Source organism: Physella acuta, unplaced genomic scaffold, assembly GCF_028476545.2.
Source record: "Physella acuta isolate Inbredline_101_S28 unplaced genomic scaffold, ASM2847654v3 ptg001176l, whole genome shotgun sequence".
Taxonomy (NCBI): Eukaryota; Metazoa; Mollusca; class Gastropoda; family Physidae; genus Physella; species Physella acuta.
Window position 1 is genome coordinate 422976 of NW_026732693.1, and position 14098 is coordinate 437073.

Consider the following 14098-nt stretch of genomic DNA (forward strand, 5'->3'; position numbering starts at 1 on the left):
AGGCAAAAAAAACAACAACTTCAAAGGAATTTTCTTCACTCACTACTGGCTCTTGACCCGAATAATTATAAATAGACCCAACCTGCCCCGCCTCTTCAGAATATTTTACCTTTTAAAATGTTTTAAATCAATTCTTACACTAATTTTGTTTTAAATTATGTTACTATTTGCTCTTAAATGGATCTTTATCCAATTAATTTTCTGACCAAATTCGATTTATTAATTCATGTGAGCTACAAAGCTGGGTAAGCAAATGAATAAAAAAATCTTTTAGTTTGAATAGGATTTAGAGGGAGGCGACTAGTGTGATTGCGGCCCTTTGTCTTTCAGATAATCAAATCAAATGTAGAATATATTTAGAGAACTAATATATTTAGAACCAGATCTATGTGAGAGGCAAGGTTGTGCGGGGGATTTAGAATTAAAATGCAACAGGAAGGAATTCGTTTCCCGGATATTGCCGGTTTAGTTTTTAACAAGCCGGTAGTACGGTTTAACATTGCAGACAGCCACTTGAGACCGGAGCACCGTTATTACGTACTTGGTGATGGTGTACCAGGATGCGACTGTCCGAGTTTGTGTTTTTTACCGCGATGAATGGGGCAAACTTTAAGTGGCATCGGCTGCTGTGTTGGGTTTATGGAATGGGTGAGGCGTTAAGTGGTGCAGGGCGTGTGGGAAAACAACGGCTCGGTGGTCTCTTCAGCTGTATGGTGGTCACTGCTGTGGTGGGCGTGTGTGTGAGTGAGTGTTTGTGTATGTGTTATTGTATGTGTGTGAGTGTTTTATGAGTTTAGACGCCTCGTTTTTTTTAACAGGCACCCACTCGGTAAATTGGTGAGGTTGAAAACATTTCACAATATGATAAAGTGTAGGGCTTGCTACGAGGACTATTTATATTTAGCTATATATATATATATATATATATATATATATATATATATATATATATATATATGCTACATTTAATTAGCTGATGCTAAAGAACTAATAACGAGCAGTCTTTAATTTAAGAATTCAATATTTAAAAATTGCGAATGCCTGCACTGACGGAATTGTCTTCAGACTTCTATACGTACTCAATTTAATTTGTCTTTTTTTTTTAAATAAAAGACACCATTTACATCGGAATTACTTTGTCCTACGTCATTTTGACACGAACCATTTTCAGATTGTATGTAATTTAATCATTAAAAAGAAGAAAAAAAATTTAAATTTCGATTTTTTTTTAAATTTCTTTTTTTTTTTATAAATTATCATCCTGTTGAGTTCTTAATCGCTTTATGAAATTATTTATTGTAGATCTTTTTTTTTTAAATTCTAAAAATTGGTTAATCAATCTAAACTCTAAAGCTATTATATTTTCAAGGTTTTTTTTTTATTACCAGAAGATAAAACAGAATATTTTTTGTTGACGTCACGTTCTTTAGAAAGCCAGACGACCCAAAATGTGTCAATCATTAATTATCAGCTAATGAGGGCTAGCGGACGATGTCCAGTCATTAGAATTTGACTCTACCTAATTTTTTTTTTATTTCATAAGTGACGTCACGAGATCGGATCACAGAATAGAATGTCCACAAGGCCGCTATTAGCCCACCTAGCTCTGGTGGGTACGTGACTCACGTTAGGGAAAGTAAAGGTGGCTGGGCATAGTGCTATCACACCATAACTTCATATGCCGTGACCATATATATATATATATATATATATATATATATATATATATATATATATATATATATATATATATATATATATATATATATATATATATATATATATGTATGTATGTATGTACATGTATGTATGTATGTATGTATGTATGTATGTATAAACCAAAACCTCGTGGATCCACCGAAACTTAAACGTTAACTAGAAGATCAATGTCTTCCATCTATATCAACACGTTGCAAATTCAAGCGAGGATTCACTTCCTACGAGTACCTACACCCCCCCCCCCCTTATATTGATTAAGGTACTAATTAAGACCATCAACTCAATCATAAACGTGACCTTCGTCTTAAGACCATCAACTTAAACAGAACTATTTTCGTGACCTTCCTTCTAATTTTACGATCTCACACTACATGTATGTTCAAAAGTACAATTTACTCTACTTACAGAGAGTCCAATATGGCGTACGTGATTAAACATTTACTAATTACTCGGAAACTGCTATACCCTGCCCTAGATAATATCTAAGATATACATTTATCCGTTCCGCTGTTTTTATTCCGGTTCAAGTTTTGTCCTGGGTTGAGGGCATATTTTGGGTACAAGGTTAAGTAAAAAAGTATTTTAAAGATTCATCAGCCCATATTGACTAAAGAAAAATGAGTAAATCGAAACCAGCCAGTTCTAGCAAAAAAGTACTGCAACTATTTTTCCTTTCAATAAAAGAATTCAAGAAGTAATATCAAATTATATTAAATTTTATTATTTCCAATAATTAAACATACTAATCTTGTATTCAAAATCGCATATAGTACAAAAGAATGTTCTGCTGTTATTCCTTTTCGACAATATAGACAGAGACATATAAAAATACCTGATAATGAAGTATCCCATGTAATCGAAACAGAACATACATTTTAGAATATGTCTTTACAAGAAAATATAAAATAATTTTCAGGTTATTAGTTTTACTCCATAGAAAGCAGATTAAAGTTTAGGGACGAAAAATATAATTTTGGAAAGAAAGTATCTTTCACTGTCATTTAAGATTTGCAAGAATTTTTTTAAATGCCCATAATAATCTTAATCAATATAATTTATTTATCGATTTTATAGATTAAGTGGTTTTTAAAACATACATAGTTTGTGTTTTACCCCCGGAAAGTTGTTTGCTTTTTAAGACAATTTAACAATAATTTGCACTTAAAAATCAATGCAAGGAAGATAACTCGCGACTCCCAACTTTTGTCAATAGAATTACAAACTGGCAAACACAATTATTATTTTTTAAAATGGGGCCTCGTTAGCCAGGTATTTGAATACACGTCAGTGCAAAGGTCAAAGATAGAACTCGCTATGTTTGATTTGGGTCGAATAGGTTGCTTTAATTTGGTTGTAAATAATGTCAATCTAGCTATGTCAACAGCTATTACTGGCACTTGCGGGAATTTCCGCAAGCTTAGAAAAGAAATATTTGTGCTTAATTAAAGGGAAGTAATTAAGCAATTGATAACCAAATAGACAGTGATGATTTATTTAGTTTTGTATAAATGCGTGATAATCATCATAAAATACAATTCGATTCCAGATAATACTATATTATTACTTATAATAAATAGACAATTACAGTGTTTATATTTTATTAATAAAAGATTCAAATAGTATGCATTGATAACTGTAGAGTAGTGAATGGATTTGGTGCTATACAAATGCTATCAATAACTAGAGTGGTGAATGGATTTGGTGCTATACAAAGGCTATCAGTATATTTATATTCGATATGCATGACGTTAGGCAGGTGCATAGTTTACTGTAGTAAAATATAATGTAAAAAACAACAAATTACTCATTTCACCTTTCGGTGACACAGTTTAAAAAGAATTCTTCTCTGCAAGGGGCCTTTTCTTTTCATAAACTTATATGAGTTTATACAAGATGGAAGTAAGCTTAAAAAGAACAACAACTACTGGAACAGAATTTGGCAATTGATTTTAGAATAACGCCAGTAACCTATGATTATAAGGTCCAAATCAAGATAAGTATTAGCATTGATTAAATGGGTACACCCTCTGACGGTTTATATAGTTTTTTAGACGGTCAAACTTTAAATTAAGCAAACGCGGACTTGACGATTATATTACGAATAATTTAACTGCTTTAACATGGATAGTCAACATCTTTTAGAGTGTAGTAAGAAAAAAAATTCTTTAGAATGGAACAAGGTTTGTCTCTTTTTTTTTCACCTTTTCCCATTTCATTGTCAGGTCAGTTGGTCAATACACAATATGTTAAGTTGAAGCTAAGACATTTTTTTGTAAAAAATTTTGTTAGACTACAATAATAACAAACTCGAGAAAATATATAGCACGAAAACTTAAGTAAAATACTGGAAGCACTGTGTTTATTTTAGATGCTACTATTCCTCCACCACCACCCTTAAACATTCACATGCACACGTCTATACACACACACACATACATACAAACACATCAACCTTAGCCAACCTACTTCAAGAAAGTATTATAAAAATATGTTCCTTAATCTAGCCACAAAACAAACCAAAGAAGGCCAGCACACACTAAAACTCTGGTTGTACCAAGATCTATGAATCATTGTATGACAGACCTACGTGTTTGGTTTTAACCCTGGCATTCTACAACAATAACTTTGTTTTTTGTCTCGGGCTGTTATTGGGCATGTTATAATCAACAACATTCTTCCTCTCTTTGTCATACACACACACACACATATATATATTTTATATATATATATATATATATATATATATATATATATATATATATATATATATATATATATATATATATGTAACTAGGTGTAGTTACCAGAGACGATAACAACGCAATAGTGCAGGTGTTAGGCTGATAACGATCATAAAGCCACGGCGTATTTTGGGAAGGATACGACAAGCGCTGTCAACTTTGACACGACTTGGCTGACGTAACAGTGCAGATGGCTTATTAATCGGACTGTATGACAGAAGCGGCGTAATTAACATTCTGATGCAACGATTAGAATCGATTACGAATACGATTACGATTACGAATCCGATTACGAATACGAAGGGATATATATAGGAAGGCGACGGCTGAGAACGAGAGAGTGGGGGATCAGTCAGTCAGTAAGAGGAGTATCAGAGACAGTGACAGGATCAGTATCAAGTTGGTTATTGAACGGGATAGCCGTATTGTGTTAATAAGGACGATAGACATGTGCATTCAGTTATGTGAAGACTAGTGAGGACTGTTGGGGGTCAGTTGATTCAGACTATTATTGTGAAGCATTTCTTTTGATTCATCATATTATTGTGAAGCATTTCTTTGATTCATGTAATAAAAGGATCAATAGCGAACCTGCATCTTCGAGTATCTATACTGTGGTCGATGTTGTGTAGAATGAGTGGTTAGACTCGTTAACATTTGGCACTACCGGCAAATAGACTCGTTACATTTGGCGTTGTCGAGCAGAAGATGCAACTACGCTCGGTCACATTTGGCGCTGCGGACAGGATGATTCAACTAGACCAGCCGCTTTAGGCACCCATTATCAACCTAGATTCAGTTCATAACTGTGGTTCGTGTGTGTGTGAATTCGGACATTCAGGAACAGTGAAAATTGAGGAACGAGGAAAATTTTTCATACACACACGGTAAGAAAGGTCTTTTCTTTTTTTTACTCAAGGAATAAAAATTATAATGTCTACTCTGGACGAGAAGCAGACCCATATTATGGTCCTGCCCAGAGAGTCCCACATTAACAAATTTTACGGGGACGGTGATCCAGCTTTAACCAACAGGTTCAGTGAAGAGGTCAAAGCGGCCTGGGCCTCGAGATACATGTCACCAGAGGAAAGATTAAGACTGCTGATGGGCAGTATCGGGGAGACGGTTAGGGCAGAGGTTAAATGCAACGATAAAACCATCCAATCAGATCCAGATAAGGTGCTGGATCTAATTATGGAGACCTATGGGGAGAGACGGTCGGGATCGCAACTGCTATCGGGTTTCGTAGGATTAAAGCAGAGAATGGCGGAGGGTGTGATGGAATATTCACACCGAATGAACAGGGCCTTTGATGCGGTAAAGGGCAAAATACCCGACATTGAAGTGCGCCTACTGAGGGACCATTTCATCGAGGGGCTAGCAACCCCCATCTTAAGGAGAGAGTTGAAAGAAGAGGTCTACAAAGACCCACAGTTGACCTTCCTTCAGGTCAGGAACTCAGCGATCCGCAGGTCCGAGGATGAGGACCAATCGAACTGTTCGGTAGACAAAGTCTCTGTGCCGGAACAGAAACAATCCCCACCCACAGGGACCGGCACGATGGAAACCATGATGGCTCAACTGTTGGCCCACCTGGATAAGGTTGACCAACGATTGGAGAGGTTAGAAAGCAGGTCAACAGCTGAAAATCAGGGCAAAAACGGGACAAAACAGGGACGGGTTGGACAGCCGCGACCCGCCGGTCCATCGCTCCGGTGGACGGCTGACGGTCGACCAATTTGCTTGTCCTGCTCACGACCCGGACATATGGCACGGTACTGTCAGGGGAAACGGTCGTCCTCTGTGGCAGGGTCAGGCTACAGAGGGGCGAGGTTATGGCCCAAGAAACAAAATGATGGGAGTCTGTCCCGAAATGATGATTACGATCGGGGACATCGCGGTGAAGGCAATTGTGGATACAGGCTCCCAGGTGACGACAATTACGGAAAATTTTTACACCAAATGGATGAAAGGAAAAGACCATAGGTTGAGGTCTGACACATGCATGCGACTAACGGCAGCTAATGGACTAACCATTCCATACTGTGGTTATTTTCTGGCGGATGTCGTGGTGGCGGGACATAGGTTGAAGCAGGTTGGGGTGTTCGTTACGAAACACAACCTAGAGACAAATGTGTCAAATATACCTTGCCTGTTGGGCATGAATATTCTTGGCCAGTTGCCAGAATTTCTTACAAATATTGTCGGATCGACCACACCAGGTCGGGGATCCAAGTTGGCCAGGTTTGCCAAGACCAGAGGAAGGATATCAGTCCCGGCAAACACGGTCAAGGCAATCACATTACAAATTGGTGATAGAAGCGTGAATGGTGATGTGATGATAGAACCATGTGGCGCCGCACTGAGGGCAGGCGTCGTGTTACTGCGGACATACACATCAGCGGAAAATGGACTAGTTCAAGGATTAGTGGCAAATGTTTTAGATGAGGAAATTTTTATACCGCCTAACACTCTGGTAGGAGTACCACAGAACGTCGAGGTACAAAGGTCGGCACAGTGCATCGAACTGAGCAATACCAGCAGTAATGAAGTAACAATTAGGTCGGTCAATGTGACGGCCGAGGTGAAGAAAGAGGATGGCCGATCATATACATTCCCGGAAACTGAGGACCCAAAACTAAATGAATTGCTGAATAAGTACAGGGATATATTTGCCTCGTACGAGGGTGATTTGGGTTACACGGAAGTAATAAAACACCAGATACCCTTACTACAAGACAAGCCGGTGGCGCAACCTTATCGAAGATTACCACCAAGTCACTACTCTGCGGTGAAAGCACACCTGAACGATCTACTAAAAAAGGGAATTATTACAACCAGCACGAGCCCGTATGCGGCACCGATAGTAGTGGTAAAAAAGAAGTCAGGGGAGATAAGACTGTGTTGTGATTACCGGAAATTGAACAATATCACAAGAAGGGATGCATTCCCCTTGCCTCGTATTGATGAATGTCTTGATGCGTTGGGGGGAGCAAGATTTTTTTCTACCTTGGATTTGGCTAGCGGCTACCACCAAGTGGCCATGCACCCCAACGATCAACATAAGACTGCATTTATTTCTCCACTGGGACTGTACGAGTGGACCCGTATGCCGTTTGGTCTAACTAATGCGCCTGCTACATTCCAGCGAGTAATGCAGAGTGCTATGAGTGACTTTCTATTTTAAATAATGTTGGTGTACTTGGATGATATACTAGTTTACTCAAAAACTTGGGAGGACCATCTAGAAAGATTAGAACAAGTGTTTCTCCGTCTTAGAGACATAGGAGTAAAGCTGAACCCAGACAAATGCTGCTTCGGTCTGAAATCGGTACGTTTTTTGGGTTATGTGATTTCGTCGGATGGCATCGCCACTGACCCAGATAAAATTGCAGCTGTTAAAGAATGGAAACAGCCAACAACTACGGTAGAGGTCAGATCATTCTTGGGCTTTGCTTCCTATTATAGAAAATTTGTACCTGGTTTTGCAAAAATTGCCGCACCGTTGCATGACTTGGTAAACAAAATGACAAAGAAACACAGTAAGGAGAAAAAGAAAGGTAAAACACAACTGATAGGTGAATTATGGACTGATGAATGCCTGAACTCGTTTAAGCTATTGAAAAAGGCTTTGACAGAGGCGCCGATATTAGGATACGCGGACTTTGACAAACCATTTCGGCTAGAAATTGACGCCAGCTCTAAAGGTCTGGGAGCTGTGCTATCACAACAACAAGAGCAAGGTTTCAGGGTTATTGCGTATGCCAGTCGAGCTCTGAAGGAATCAGAGAAGAACATGACAAATTACAGCGCCATGAAACTAGAACTTTTGACATTAAAATGGGCTGTGACTGAAAAATTCAGGGACTATCTATTAGGTGCTAAATGTGTGGTATACACTGACAATAACCCCCTCAGTCACCTAAAGACAGCAAAGTTGGGATCCATCGAACAGCGATGGGCAGCAGAATTGGCACTCTTTGACCTGGAGATAAAATATCGCCCGGGGCGGTCCAATGGCAATGCGGACTCCTTATCAAGGAATCCTTACGAGAGACCGGGCGATGAGGAAGAAACGCTGACAGGAATATGTGAGGTCAGAGCGTCAACAGATATCCCTCACGGGGTGCAAGTGATGCAAAACGGGCAGACCGGGGTGGAGCACATATCCACAGAGCCCGGACATATGGACATTAGTGATTTTAATTGCCTTAATCACAAAGAGATAAGAGATGCCCAGAGAACGGATAGTGGCTTACAGCCGCTGTTGAAACACGTCCAGGAACAAAAATTCCCAAGAAGAAGGGAAAGAGAACAGTTTGGTCGGGAAACAAAGAAACTACTGAGTCAGTGGGACCGTCTCAGTATAAAGGATGGTGTTCTCATGCGGAGAATTCATGACCAAATAGATGGGACAATACACCAGGTGGTGGTGCCTGGACAGTTACGGGAAGAAGTGCTAAAGTTGGCACATGACAGGGCAGGACACCAGGGTCAGGACAGGACGCACAAAATATTACGACGGCGGTGTTACTGGCCCAATATGGAGATGGAGGTCAAACGCCATTGTGAGGCTTGTGTGAGGTGTCAGCATGCGAAAATGCCAGTTGTTAAAATGAGACAGCCATCAGGACACTTACTGGCGACAAAACCACTAGAGATTGTGGCTATGGACTTTACGTCGTTGGAGCAATCATCGGATGGGACGGAACATGTGTTGGTAATGACTGATGTATTCACCAAATGGACTGTTGCGGTGCCCACACGAGATCAGACGGCCAAAACAGTGGCAAAGGTCTTAATAGAACATTGGTTCATCAAATATGGCATACCAAGACAATTACACTCTGACCAAGGAAGGGCCTTTGAGTCAGAAGTAATTAACCAACTGTGCAGCCACTACGGGATCAACAAATCTAGAACAACCACATTTAATCCGAAAGGAAACGGACAGTGCGAGCGGTTCAACCGCAGCATGCATGATTTGCTGCGTACTCTAGAACCTGAACAGAAAAAACGTTGGCCTGATTTTCTCCCAGAGTTGGTATATCTATACAACTGCACCCCCCATGCCACAACCGGCTTTTCGCCACACATGTTATTGTTCGGACAGGAGGCTCGACTCCCTCTTGACTTGTTCCTAGGAAAAAAGGAAAGTATGACTGGCTCATACACCGCACTGGAATATGTGAATGAACACATGAGACGAATAAGAGAAATGTACAGGGTAGTACAAGGAAGACTAGAACATGAAGTACGGCGAAGAGAACCGCGGGTACAGACAAAAGACCCGCCACTCCAACTGAACGACAAAGTATTATTGCGTAGCCACCCTTTAGGCAGAAACAAAATTCACGACCTCTGGGGACAGGAGATATGGCAAGTCGTGGAGACGCCTAAAGTAGCAGGTGGCCCCTTTAAGATAAGACCCATCAATCACACCAAACCGGATCGGTGGGCGAATATTGCTCAATTAAAGAAATATTGTCATAGTCAAGAAGAGCAGTTACACACAAGGAAACCTAAGACAATTAGGGAACCGGAAACTTACACGGAAATTCTCATACCCATCCCGGAACCATGTCACCATCAACAGCACAACAGCGATACACAAGTGGAGGATAACGGCAACAAAGAGGATCCCGTTCCTCCCAGAAGCAGAGAGACAGTAGACCATCAGATAAGTGGTCCGCGGAGAAGTGTGAGAAACAGAAAGAATACGAAATTTTTCGTCAGCAACCATCAATTCTTTCATGGTCGCGCTGGTAGGAGAACAGACTGTTCAAAAAGTATAAAAGTGAACTGGTGAAGGCACCAAACGAAAAAAGGTGGATGTGAATTCTAGAACTGCTTTGTGTCTGAGGAATATGATGAAGACACATTTAACATGTGAAATAGGGATAACTGTCAATCTTTTACGAATGTGACGACATTGACAGTGAATGGAACAATAAATTTTTTTACGATGGTGCGTTTGACATTTAAGAAGTGCACCTACCAAGCGTTGTTTGTGGTTGAAAACACACAAAAAAAAGGCGGCGGTGGATGTAACTAGGTGTAGTTACCAGAGACGATAACAACGCAATAGTGCAGGTGTTAGGCTGATAACGATCATAAAGCCACGGCGTATTTTGGGAAGGATACGACAAGCGCTGTCAACTTTGACACGACTTGGCTGACGTAACAGTGCAGATGGCTTATTAATCGGACTGTATGACAGAAGCGGCGTAATTAACATTCTGATGCAACGATTAGAATCGATTACGAATACGATTACGATTACGAATCCGATTACGAATACGAAGGGATATATATAGGAAGGCGACGGCTGAGAACGAGAGAGTGGGGGATCAGTCAGTCAGTAAGAGGAGTATCAGAGACAGTGACAGGATCAGTATCAAGTTGGTTATTGAACGGGATAGCCGTATTGTGTTAATAAGGACGATAGACATGTGCATTCAGTTATGTGAAGACTAGTGAGGACTGTTGGGGGTCAGTTGATTCAGACTATTATTGTGAAGCATTTCTTTTGATTCATCATATTATTGTGAAGCATTTCTTTGATTCATGTAATAAAAGGATCAATAGCGAACCTGCATCTTCGAGTATCTATACTGTGGTCGATGTTGTGTAGAATGAGTGGTTAGACTCGTTAACATTTGGGACTACCGGCAAATAGACTCGTTACATTTGGCGTTGTCGAGCAGAAGATGCAACTACGCTCGGTCACATATATATATATATATATATATATATATAGTAAAAGTATATACAAATATGTATATATATATATATATATATATATATATATATATATATATATATATATATATATATATATATATATATATATATATATATACATACTTACATGTATATAAATACATATAAATATACATATTTACATATGCATATATTCTCATTTATATTTATATGTTTGTAAATATATATATATATATATATATATATATATATATATATATATATATATATATATATATATATATATATATATATATATATATATATATATGGAGTATTTTAGTGAAGTTTTACATTTCTTGAACTTTTAATTTCTTATTTTCTTTTTTTTATTTCAATAGTAGGCATGGCTGAACGGTAAACAATGTCACGTTGACCTAGTTAAGCTTCACACAGAGATGAGTAAAGACGGCTCTAACAAGCTTAGCAGTAACAAGCCAATGTGACGGTCTTAATGAATCCGCTTTAAATACGCTCCAGCAATACTAGCGTGAATGTGGAGGAGTGAGGGGGTGACATTAATCCGTTGATTTTGTGATAAAGGGGAGGCTACTATTACTCGGCCATGACGAGAGAAGTAGAAATTTAGAAATTATAGTTTTTGTAGAGTTTTCTGGAAACATATGGAACCTGGCCTTTGTTCTACTCTAAAAATAGGGAATACTGGGGGGAAGGGGGGAGGGGGGCCTGGGGTAGAAGGTAATAAGTTTCCTCTTGGGGAAAAATTGACCAGTGAAAATAAGAAAAATTATTTACTAGAAAAAAAATACTCTGGCGACTTTGGGAAAAAAAATTAAAGAACACTATTCAAGATTTGTATCATCCCTGCAGTATTTGATTACAGTCAAGTGGTTTCACTTCATTAAGCCATATATAGTATATCAGTAAACTACATATTGCTATCACACTGGCTTTAAGATGAGGGAGATTATCTGTACCCCTTTTCTATTCCCAACATTCATACAACGAACTGATGACGAAAACGTAGATGGTTTTTCTGGTGGAACTATTTTTATTTAACTAGGTGCGGGTTACCTTGTGAAGTATCGCGATACAACAATACTCTGAAACCTTAAAGTAAGCCCCTTTACAAGGCTGATGTCGCCGGTACTACACTATAACTGGGCTAAAATATAACACTATTCATATACGTGTGCTGATATACTATAACATTTGTATAACGTTGCTGATATACTATAACATTTGTATAACGTTGCTGATATACTATCACATTTGTATAACGGTGCTGATATACTATAACATTTGTATAACGTTGCTGATATACTATAACATTTGTATAACGTTGCTGATATACTATAACATTTGTATAACGGTGCTGATATACTATAACATTTGTATAACGTTGCTGATATACTATAACATTTGTATAACGTTGCTGATATACTATAACATTTGTATAACGTTGCTGATATACTATAACATTTGTATAACGGTGCTGATATACTATAACATTTGTATAACGGTGCTGATATACTATAACATTTGTATAACGTTGCTGATATACTATAACATTTGTATAACGTTGCTGATATACTATAACATTTGTATAACGGTGCTAATATACTATAACATTTGTATAACGGTGCTGATATACTATAACATTTGTATAACGGTGCTGATATACTATAACATTTGTATAACGGTGCTGATATACTATAACATTTGTATAACGTTGCTGATATACTACAACATTTGTATAACGTTGCTGATATACTATAACATTTGTATAACGGTGCTGATATCAGAGTTGCTTCCAGGCATCTCTTTGCGGATAAAAAGTCTACCGCCCCCACCCCCAAAAATGTCAAGTGCCCCCTCGGAGAAAAAAGTCTGGAAGAAACACTGGCTGATATATTACGCCTTTTGTATAACTGTACTGATATACTACAACATTTGTATCCTTTTAATGATATACTACAAATTTGTATCATTGTACTAATATACTACATTTTTGTATAACTGTACTAATATACTACAACATGTGTATAATTGTGCCGATATACTCCAACATTTGTATAACTGTACTGGTATACTACAACAGTTGCATTCCGCTTGTTATATTTCTACAACAATAGAATTCCTCCTATAATATACTTCACATCATGACTAGCAAAGACTGACATTACATACCTCTTCAAAAAATAATTGTGTCTTAAGTTTAACAATAACATGTCAGTCAAAGAAAGCTTAATTTTTAAAAAAATGAGGAACCCAATTTTAAGATTAAGACTAAATAACTGCTTTCAGGTTTTACTAAGGGAGTGATTTAAACTAAACTTGCCTCTTAATCGAATAGAAAATGTAACTAATCCTTTAAAAAATAAAACACATCAATAATCATTGTAAAGGTACACAAGAACTGATATATAAGCGTACTACAGGTGAAAAAAAAAACCTGAGTTTACCTGTGTGCTCTATATGTAAATCTACAGCCCAACCGGCCAACACATAAACATAGATCTGTCAACACAGATGTAGACTGTCATGCTGACACTCAAGTTGTGACTGCATTCTTTTCTTTCCGGGGCGCAATTTTATTAGGAGCCTCTTTTTTTCTTTCCGGGAAACCCCTTATGGCTAAAAATAGTTTAAATTTGCATCCTTTGCTTAGATGTGCCCGCATGTGATGCCTCATTCTCCTAACCAATTAACAGACTATTGCTGCACACGATTGGTCCAGAAATGTCGTCACGCAATTAACGCCCCTAACGCCACAACATCGCAGTAGCCTGCCCCTACTTACATGACGACACGAAGTTCTCAACTCATCCACACCCATTTTTAAACGTTAACAAAATCTATTGTTACGTTTTTTTTCATAGTATAAGATAAGAAATACAAAATGAATACCACAT

At 38.2% G+C, this 14098-nt stretch overlaps 1 protein-coding gene across 2 annotated transcripts in view; it reads right to left on the reverse strand.

Moving 5' to 3' along the window:
* LOC131956780 (putative G-protein coupled receptor 139) overlaps positions 1-13742 on the reverse strand; it is a 45085-nt gene extending 31343 nt beyond the window's left edge. For both annotated transcript variants that reach the window (XM_059321358.1, XM_059321357.1), the window contains exon 1: positions 13649-13742. The gene's annotated coding sequence lies outside the window, so the exon portion shown is untranslated. The remainder of the gene's footprint in view (positions 1-13648) is intronic.
* Positions 13743-14098: the final 356 nt, after the last annotated feature.